General features: G+C 34.6%; 1 protein-coding gene across 1 annotated transcript in view; it reads right to left on the reverse strand.

Annotated features, from left to right (window-relative positions):
• LOC139872794 (protein ABSCISIC ACID-INSENSITIVE 5-like) overlaps nt 1-10702 on the reverse strand; it is a 56889-nt gene extending 46187 nt beyond the window's left edge. The window contains exon 1 of the mRNA XM_071860719.1: nt 10598-10702. The gene's annotated coding sequence lies outside the window, so the exon portion shown is untranslated. The remainder of the gene's footprint in view (nt 1-10597) is intronic.
• Nucleotides 10703-11252: the final 550 nt, after the last annotated feature.

The following is an 11252-nucleotide window of genomic DNA, read 5'->3' on the forward strand; positions in this document are numbered from 1 at the left end:
AATTGTGTTCCTAGTATCATTAGCTTCGTTTTGATGTATAGGTTGATTAAGGAAACTCCAAGAACATGATTAGTGATTTTGTGAACTTGGATTAGGGTTTGATAAGCTTTAGATGAACTTTTGATGCACCAAATGCTATGAAATATTGTAGATAAGAATTTTGTTGCAATGTGTGTATGAGTACCTTCGAAACGGCATATCATACATGTAAATTGGTTGCCCGAATCATGAAATGCATATTTGGAACTTGAACCTTGATTATGGACGTTTAAATGCGGTTTTGGGGTGTGTAAGTGTTGAATTGCTTGATGAAATGTGGCTAGGTGTTTTCCTCATCAAATTACCTTTCCGGTGATATAAAATACATGTTCTAATTGTTTGCGGTTTGTAATTTGGGTTGGTTTGATTGTTGGTTCGTGCACTTAGAGTTGCAGCAAACAGGGCCTGCAAACCAACCAGGACGCCGTCCAGAAACTCAGGACGCCGTCCCAACCTTCATTTTGGGACGCCGTCTAGCAACTTTGGACGCCGTCCCAACCTTCATTTTGGGACGCCGTCTAGCAACTTGGGACGCCGTCCCGTTTGCCTAAAACTGACTGTTTGCTTGACCTTTTGACGAAAAATGTTTGGCATGTTCTAGACCTCCGATTAACATGAAACTTGGCCAACATGCTCATATATGATTATATAACTTATAAAAATTGTCGGATACCCGACCCGACCCCGTTGACTTTGACTTTGACCAAGTTTGACTTTTAATCAAACTTAACCAAATGGTTGTGCAATCGTTCTAACATGCTTTTATACTTGTATCTTGCATGAAACATGACAACTTGATTCACATGCTACATTATTGAGTCGTAACGAGCCATAGGACTAATTGAACATCTTTGACCTATCGTGTTTACCGTTATTGATACAACCTATTGTTTAGGTCAAGACTAGCATTGTTCTTTGCACACGTTTACTTGTCGAAGTACTTTACTACTCGTGCACTCAAGGTGAGATCATAGTCCCACTTTTACTCTTTTTGAACTTACATTTGGGATGAGAAAACATAAACATTTCTTTTACTAAGAGAACACAAGTACAGGAAAACAAACATTCTACATACGAGTTTAGAACAAAATCCTCAATTCGATTATCATTAGTTACACTTGCCGGGTGTGAGCGAGAACTTATGTTGTATGGATCCATATGGGTTTGACAAACCCTCATTCAAACGGTTCGCTACCGTTTACGAATGAAATATATTTTCGAGAAACAGTGTATGTTCTAGCACTAAGTGATGGGGTTCAATGGAAGGAATGTTAAGCATTGATAATTGGGTGCTCGTGAAACAAACTTTTGGAATGTATTACTATTATTTCATTGATGCAAATCTTGTGGTTCACTTGTACTTACTTACTTAAACCTATGATTTCACCAACGTTTTCGTTGACAGATTTCTATGTTTTTCTCAGGTCCTTGAACGATACATGATACATGCTTCCGCTCATTATTTTGATACTTGCATTGGATGTCGAGTATATATGCATACATGGAGCGTCCTTTGGATACTTTTAAATTGTGTCGCATAAGTTTCATTTGTACTTAAAACTTTGTATCGTAACTTGTGGTGGAACTATTCTTGTAAACTTGAACAACCTTTACATTTGAAATGAATGCGACATATCTTTTGGTCAAACGTTGTTTTAAAGACTTATGACCACGTAACGGGACCTAAGTAGACGGCGCCGTCAATGACGATTTGGTCGGGTCGCTACAAATGATGTTCTCATTGCAAAAGAATTTCCCGATGTATTTTCGAAAGAATTACCGGGATTACCCCCACATCGATCTGTTAAATTTCAAATAGATCTTGTACCAGGAGCTGCACCAATAGCTCGTGCTCCTTACAGACTCGCACCCAGCGAGATGAAAGAACTGCAAAGCCAATTACAAGAACTTTTAGAGCGTGGTTTCATTCGACCAAGCACATCACCATGGGGAGCTCCTGTTTTGTTTGTCAAGAAGAAAGATGGTACATTCAGGTTGTGTATCGACTACCGAGAGTTGAACAAACTTACCATCAAGAACCGCTACCCACTACCGAGAATCGACGACTTATTTGATCAACTACAAGGCTCGTCTGTTTATTCAAAGATTGACTTACGTTCCGGGTATCATCAAATGCGGGTGAAAGAAGATGATATTCCAAAGACTGCTTTCAGAACACGTTACGGTCATTACGAGTTTATGGTCATGCCGTTTGGTTTAACTAATGCACCAGCTGTGTTCATGGACCTTATGAACCGAGTGTGTGGACCATACCTTGACAATTTTGTCATTGTTTTCATTGATGACATACTTATTTACTCAAAGAATGACCAAGAACACGGTGAACATTTGAGAAAGGTGTTAGAAGTATTGAGGAAGGAAGAATTATACGCTAAGTTTTCAAAGTGTGCATTTTGGTTGGAAGAAGTTCAATTCCTCGGTCACATAGTGAACAAAGAAGGTATTAAGGTGGATCCGGCAAAGATAGAAACTGTTGAAAAGTGGGAAACCCCGAAAACTTCGAAACACATACGCCAGTTTTTAGGACTAGCTGGTTACTACAGAAGGTTCATCCAAGATTTTTCCAGAATAGCAAAACCCTTGACTGCATTAACGCATAAAGGGAAAAAATTTGAATGGAATGATGAACAAGAGAAAGCGTTTCAGTTATTGAAGAAAAAGCTAACTACGGCACCTATATTGTCATTGCCTGAAGGGAATGATGATTTTGTGATTTATTGTGACGCATCAAAGCAAGGTCTTGGTTGTGTATTAATGCAACGAACGAAGGTGATTGCTTATGCGTCTAGACAATTGAAGATTCACGAACAAAATTATACGATGCATGATTTGGAATTAGGAGCGGTTGTTTTTGCATTAAAGACTTGGAGGCACTACTTATATGGGGTCAAAAGTATTATATATACCGACCACAAAAGTCTTCAACACATATTTAATCAGAAACAACTGAATATGAGGCAGCGTAGGTGGATTGAATTGTTAAATGATTACGACTTTGAGATTCGTTACCACCCGGGGAAGGCAAATGTGGTAGCCGATGCCTTGAGCAGGAAGGACAGAGAACCCATTCGAGTAAAATCTATGAATATAATGATTCATAATAACCTTACTACTCAAATAAAGGAGGCGCAACAAGGAGTTTTAAAAGAGAGAAATTTAAAGGATGAAATACCCAAAGGATCGGAGAAGCATCTTAATATTCAGGAAGACGGAACCCGGTATAGGGCTGAAAGGATTTGGGTACCAAAATTTGGAGATATGAGAGAAATGGTACTTAGAGAAGCTCATAAAACCAGATACTCAATACATCCTGGAACGGGGAAGATGTACAAGGATCTCAAGAAACATTTTTGGTGGCCGGGTATGAAAGCCGATGTTGCTAAATACGTAGGAGAATATTTGACGTGTTCTAAGGTCAAAGCTGAGCATCAGAAACCATCAGGTCTACTTCAACAACCCGAAATCCCGGAATGGAAATGGGAAAACATTACCATGGATTTCATCACTAAATTGCCAAGGACTGCAAGTGGTTTTGATACTATTTGGGTAATAGTTGATCGTCTCACCAAATCAGCACACTTCCTGCCAATAAGAGAAGATGACAAGATGGAGAAGTTAGCACGACTGTATTTGAAGGAAGTCGTCTCCAGACATGGAATACCAATCTCTATTATCTCTGATAGGGATGGCAGATTTATTTCAAGATTCTGGCAGACATTACAGCAAGCATTAGGAACTCGTCTAGACATGAGTACTGCCTATCATCCACAAACTGATGGGCAGAGCGAAAGGACGATACAAACGCTTGAAGACATGCTACGAGCATGTGTTATTGATTTCGGAAACAGTTGGGATCGACATCTACCGTTAGCAGAATTTTCCTACAACAACAGCTACCATTCAAGCATTGAGATGGCGCCGTTTGAAGTACTTTATGGTAGAAAGTGCAGGTCTCCGATTTATTGGAGTGAAGTGGGGGATAGACAGATTACGGGTCCGGAGATTATACAAGAAACTACCGAGAAGATCATCCAAATTCAACAACGGTTGAAAACCGCCCAAAGTCGACAAAAGAGCTACGCTGACATTAAAAGAAAAGATATAGAAATTGAAATTGGAGAGATGGTCATGCTTAAAGTTGCACCTTGGAAAGGCGTTGTTCGATTTGGTAAACGAGGGAAATTAAATCCAAGGTATATTGGACCATTCCAGATTATTGATCGTGTCAGACCAGTAGCTTACCGACTTGAGTTACCTCAACAACTCGCGGCTGTACATAACACTTTCCACGTCTCGAATTTGAAGAAATGTTTTGCTAAAGAAGATCTCACTATTCCGTTAGATAAAATCTAAATCAACGAAAAACTTCAATTCATCGAAGAACCCGTCGAAATAATGGATCGTGAGGTTAAAAGACTTAAGCAAAACAAGATACCAATTGTTAAGGTTCGATGGAATGCTCGTAGAGGACCCGAGTTCACCTGGGAGCGTGAAGATCAGATGAAGAAGAAATACCCGCATCTATTTCCAGAATATTCGTCAACACCTTCAACAGCTTAAAATTTCGGGACGAAATTTATTTAACGGGTAGGTACTGTAGTGACCAGAACTTTTCCATGTTTATATATATTAATTGAGATTGATATTTACATGATTAAATGTTTCCAACATGTTAAGCAATCAAACTTGTTAAGACTTGATTAATTGAAATATGTTTCATATAGACAATTGACCACCCAAGTTGACAGGTGATTCACGAACGTTAAAACTTGTAAAAACTATACAATGACATATATATGGTTATATATATAGTTAACATGTTTTTGTTATAAGTATGTATCTCATTAGGTATTTTAACAATGAGTTATATACATAAAAATGAGACTATTAATTTAAGAAACTCGAAAACGATATATATAACGATTATCGTTATAACAACGTCTTACTAGGTACATATGAATCATATTAAGATATTGATATACTTGGTTAATTATGTTAAATGATAAGTAAATATATTATTAAGTGTATTAACAATGAAATACATATGTAAAAATAAGACTACTAACTTAATGATTTCGAAACGAGACATATATGTAACGATTATCGTTGTAACGACATTTAACTGTATATACATCATACTAAGATATATTATATATCATAATATCATGATAATATAATAATTTAACATCTCATTTGTTATAATAAAAAATGGGTTAACAACATTCAACAAGATCGTTAACCTAAAGGTTTCAAAACAACATTTACATGTAACGACTAACGATGACTTAACGACTCAGTTAAAATGTATATACATGTAGTGTTTTAATATGTATTCATACACTTTTGAAAGACTTCAAGACACTTATCAAAATACTTCTACTTAACAAAAATGCTTACAATTACATCCTCGTTCAGTTTCATCAACAATTTTACTCGTATGCACCCGTATTCGTACTCGTATAATACACAGCTTTTAGATGTATGTACTATTGGTATATACACTCCAATGATCAGCTCTTAGCAGCCCATGTGAGTCACCTAACACATGTGGGAACCATTATTTGGCAACTAGCATGAAATATCTCATAAAATTACAAAAATATGAGTAATCATTCATGACTTATTTACATGAAAACAAAATTACATATCCTTTATATCTAATCCATACACCAACGACCAAAAACACCTACAAACACTTTCATTCTTCAATTTTCTTCATCTAATTGATCTCTCTCAAGTTCTATCTTCAAGTTCTAAGTGTTCTTCATATATTTTACAAGTTCTAGTTACATAAAATCAAGAATACTTTCAAGTTTGCTAGCTCACTTCCAATCTTGTAAGGTGATCATCCAACCTCAAAAAATCTTTGTTTATTACAGTAGGTTATCATTCTAATACAAGGTAATAATCATATTCAAACTTTGGTTCAATTTCTATAACTATAACAATCTTATTTCAAGTGATGATCTTACTTGAACTTGTTTTCGTGTCATGATTCTGCTTCAAGAACTTCGAGCCATCCAAGGATCCGTTGAAGCTAGATCCATTTTTCTCTTTTCAAGTAGGTTTATCTAAGGAACTTAAGGTAGTAATGATGTTCATAACATCATTCGATTCATGCATATAAAGCTATCTTATTCGAAGGTTTAAACTTGTAATCACTAGAACATAGTTTAGTTAATTCTAAACTTGTTCGCAAAAAAAAGTTAATCCTTCTAACTTGACTTTTAAAATCAACTAAACACATGTTCTATGTCTATATGATATGCTAACTTAATGATTTAAAACCTGGAAACACGAAAAACACCGTAAAACCGGATTTACGCCGTCGTAGTAACACCGCGGGCTGTTTTGGGTTAGTTAATTGAAAAATATGATAAACTTTGATTTAAAAGTTGTTATTCTGAAAAGATGATTTTTATTATGAACATGAAACTATATCCAAAAATTATGGTTAAACTCAAAGTGGAAGTATGTTTTCTAAAATGGTCATCTAGACGTCGTTCTTTCGACTGAAATGACTACCTTTACAAAAATGACTTGTAACTTATTTTTCCGACTATAAACCTATACTTTTTCTGTTTAGATTCATAAAATAGAGTTCAATATGAAACCATAGCAATTAGATTCACTCAAAACGGATTTAAAATGAAGAAGTTATGGGTAAAACAAGATTGGATAATTTTTCTCATTTTAGCTACGTGAAAATTGGTAACAAGTCTATTCCAACCATAACTTAATCAACTTGTATTGTATATTATGTAATCTTGAGATACCATAGACACGTATACAATGTTTCGACCTATCATGTCGACACATCTATATATATTTCGGAACAACCATAGACACTCTATATGTGAATGTTGGAGTTAGCTATACAGGATTGAGGTTGATTCCAAAATATATATAGTTTGAGTTGTGATCAATACTGAGATACGTATACACTGGGTCGTGGATTGATTCAAGATAATATTTATCGATTTATTTCTGTACATCTAATTGTGGACAACTAGTTGTAGGTTACTAACGAGGACAGCTGACTTAATAAACTTAAAACATCAAAATATATTAAAAGTGTTGTAAATATATTTTGAACATACTTTGATATATATGTATATATTGTTATAGGTTCGTGAATCAACCAGTGGCCAAGTCTTACTTCCCGACGAAGTAAAAATCTGTGAAAGTGAGTTATAGTCCCACTTTTAAAATCTAATATTTTTGGGATGAGAATACATGCAGGTTTTATAAATGATTTACAAAATAGACACAAGTACGTGAAACTACATTCTATGGTTGAATTATCGAAATCGAATATGCCCCTTTATATTAAGTCTGGTAATCTAAGAATTAGGGAACAGACACCCTAATTGACGCGAATCCTAAAGATAGATCTATCGGGCCCAACAAGCCCCATCCAAAGTACCGGATGCTTTAGTACTTCAAAATTTATATCATATCCGAAGGGTGTCCCGGAATGATGGGGATATTCTTATATATGCATCTTGTTAATGTCGGTTACCAGGTGTTCACCATATGAATGATTTTTATCTCTATGTATGGGATGTGTATTGAAATATGAAATCTTGTGGTCTATTGTTACGATTTGATATATATAGGTTAAACCTATAACTCACCAACATTTTTGTTGACGTTTAAAGCATGTTTATTCTCAGGTGAATATTAAGAGCTTCCGCTGTTGCATACTAAAATAAGGACAAGATTTGGAGTCCATGTTTGTATGATATTGTGTAAAAACTGCATTCAAGAAACTGATTTCGATGTAACATATTTGTATTGTAAACCATTATGTAATGGTCGTGTGTAAACAGGATATTTTAGATTATCATTATTTGATAATCTACGTAAAGCTTTTTAAACCTTTATTTATGAAATAAAGGTTATGGTTTGTTTTAAAAATGAATGCAGTCTTTGAAAAACGTCTCATATAGAGGTCAAAACCTCGCAACGAAATCAATTAATATGGAACGTTTTTAATCAATAAGAACGGGACATTTCAGTACTTGCAAGATCTGCCATCATGACGTCCAACGTCCAATAAGCTTAGTCCCTGATCGATAAGCTTTCACAGTTCCTAACTGTGCTCCGACAGAATCTCCCTTAGAGCCTTGGTGAAAACAAGTCGATGTAAACGTCCAACGTTTACCGATTTCCTCCACTTGAAATGGTCCCGAACGACCCGCTCTGATACCAATTGTTGGAAGCTTCGACGAGCCCAACACACCACTATAGAGGATCTAGACTATACTAGACTCACTACACCAACACTTTGACGTTGGTTAGCCTTTAATTTTATAAATCCTTAGTGCACAATGTACTTAGGCGACAGTGTCGACCATATATCTTTAGGCGGTATAACCGACCATGTATTACTTAGGCGGCAGAGCCGACCATATAATAAGAACAACAAAAGTGCACTAAGAACTTAAACACAAACTAAGGCTTGATCGGGAAACTTAACAAAAACACTTATATTAAATTACAATTACAATATTACTTACAAGCTTTATCTTCTCTACTTTTGCTAACTCACACTCTTCTTCTCTTTTTCACAACTCACTTCTTATTTCACTCTCACAACTTCACACAACACAAATGAAATCTCCTCCCATATTTATACTACTCCATGGAACATTCTAGAACCTAGATATTTCCATGGATATATAAATATCTAGATATTTCTACAACCTACAAATATCTAGATTTTTCTTTTACATTTCAATTTCTAGATTTTTCTCTCATATTCTAATATCTAGATATTTTCTTATACATATTAATATCTAGATATTTTACCCATATACATTTACTAATTCCATATTATTCTAAATTTGCATTGTATTTTAACAGGTTGTACATTATTTATTGCTTAAACACACAAATTGATGTTAAATTTAATAACTGACCATAGCAATGATCCTAAAAAATGGACGACTATAAGACGAAAGATTAGAAAGTGAACAATGATCGACATAAAAGAAATAAGATGCGACTTGGAATGTTTAGAATTTAAAAGTATGGAGTGAAAGAAATTACGAAAAACTCGAAATGAATGATTCATATAGGATCTCATATATGGATAAACACAAATCGACTTGAAAAACTCAAATTTGATATATTATTTTAATATGGATAAACACGAATCAACTCAAATTATGTCGAAAACGTATACAAAAAAATATTATTATAGTACTCATTTAATTTTTTTTCGATTAAACCATATACAAAATATTCAAATCTGAAAACCTAATGTTATCTCGACCCGAAAATCATTTTTCGAATTTGGCTTGGTATCTATGTGATTTGGTTTCAGTTCGGTATTCAGATTAAACGATTTCAACTAAATATTGAGCACACCTATTATGAATGGCATGGGATGATTAAATATTCGTTCTATAAGTTGTTTGCACTTATAGCCACGGGAGCAAGGATTCACTAAACAATTTGTGACAGAACCAAGTAAGCTAAATGAGCTAATCTTATATATCTTCCAATATTATATGATGTTATATATCTTGATTTCGAGTGTGGTCACTTGACCCCACAAGAATACATATGGCTCCGCCTCTGCTTGTACCCATCAAATATTTACAATATGTACGTTATGAACGTAAAATTATCGAGGTAACCCTTTAAACCATAAGGTTAAGGTTCAAGCTGTGGGATGTGAAATTTTTTATATTCATGGATTTATTCATGGGAGTGGGCATGTAAGCTTTTTTAAGAAAAAATGTGTGTCATTATATCAACATGTACACAAATAATTAACATGCGTCTGAATTCAAGTATCTACAGAAGTTACTACACTAACAAAGCACATGTATAACCAAAGAGCCAATGTCTTGGTGTTATCGAGTTCACCCTTACAACCTTGAGGTTGATGGTTCGAGTTCTGCTTAGGACATTTCGTGGTGTATATATTCGTGTTAGTATTAAAAAAAAAAAAAAAAAAAACATGTACAAATAATATAGCATTAACAAGCTTTTAACTAACCATTCAAATGGTAGAATACATGATCATGTTTATATATTCTTGTTGCATAGTTAACCCAACATAACACTTAAAGTACATAAGTTCCGACACTTGTGTCCATTATTATTTTTGTTGCTAAGTTTAATTAACATGTATATAAGGGCTAATTAAGTAGATAATGAACAAAATTTTAATCCAAAATTCACATAAATACTGTGAAGCAAATTAGTGAAACTGGTGATTAATATATCATGCATAATCAACTGTTTTATAGGTGGGCATAACTATACATAGAGCTCGTCGCTTGATACATGAAGTTCCGTTAATACCCCTCCCAATCAAAACTCCTTCTCTTGAAAGTACTATATATAGAACCTATGATTAAGCAAATGCTATCTGTTACTATCTAAAAACCCTCAAATAAGCAAATCAAGATTTAAGATCTTGAAACCCTTTAAGCGCTCAATCAAAAACGAACTTAAAAAAAAACTCTTTAAATAACAAGATTCGAAAAAATAAATAAAGTTTCAATAGCATGCGTTATACCTTCTGTGTTGGCAATTAGTAGATCCAATCACACACTTCAAACTTCAAAATCTTGAATCTTGAAAACACTAGCTTCATGCCACTAACTGACCCATTTCAAATCAGCTCAAATTTCACAATTCTAAGCAATACCCAAAACCAGAATCAACCAACTGACCCAAAAGCTTCCATCTTTATACTAATAACTATACATATATTCAGAGAATTTTAGAGAGAGAAAATGTGGAAGTATAAGGAATTAAACTTGCAGAAACATGCAGTTAGTGGTGGTGTTGAAGACAAAGGAAGATGGATGGCAGTACGTGTGGGTCCCACTTAAAGGGTAAAATGGTCAAGTAAATTATAGATTACAAGAGAGGGCCACAATGGAGAAATATGAGAGGATGACTGCGAATTTCATGCAAAAGACAACAATGAGAGGAAAGAAGATGATAGGCAGAAGGGTATTTTTGTAACTTTTGGTTATATTAATTCGATTGACACGTCTTGGACAGGTGTCCGATTGTAGCAGCCTCGTAGTTTGTTACATTTTTTATATTGTGACACGTGTCCTTTGTATTTCAGACACCATATATCGACGCTTTTTTCTGTAGATACGACGTCTTTGATTACGTATTGTCTTTAACTATTTTTGTTTTAGGTTTTTTTGTTTTAT

This window comes from Rutidosis leptorrhynchoides, chromosome 10, assembly GCF_046630445.1.
Source record: "Rutidosis leptorrhynchoides isolate AG116_Rl617_1_P2 chromosome 10, CSIRO_AGI_Rlap_v1, whole genome shotgun sequence".
Classification (NCBI taxonomy): domain Eukaryota; kingdom Viridiplantae; phylum Streptophyta; class Magnoliopsida; order Asterales; family Asteraceae; genus Rutidosis; species Rutidosis leptorrhynchoides.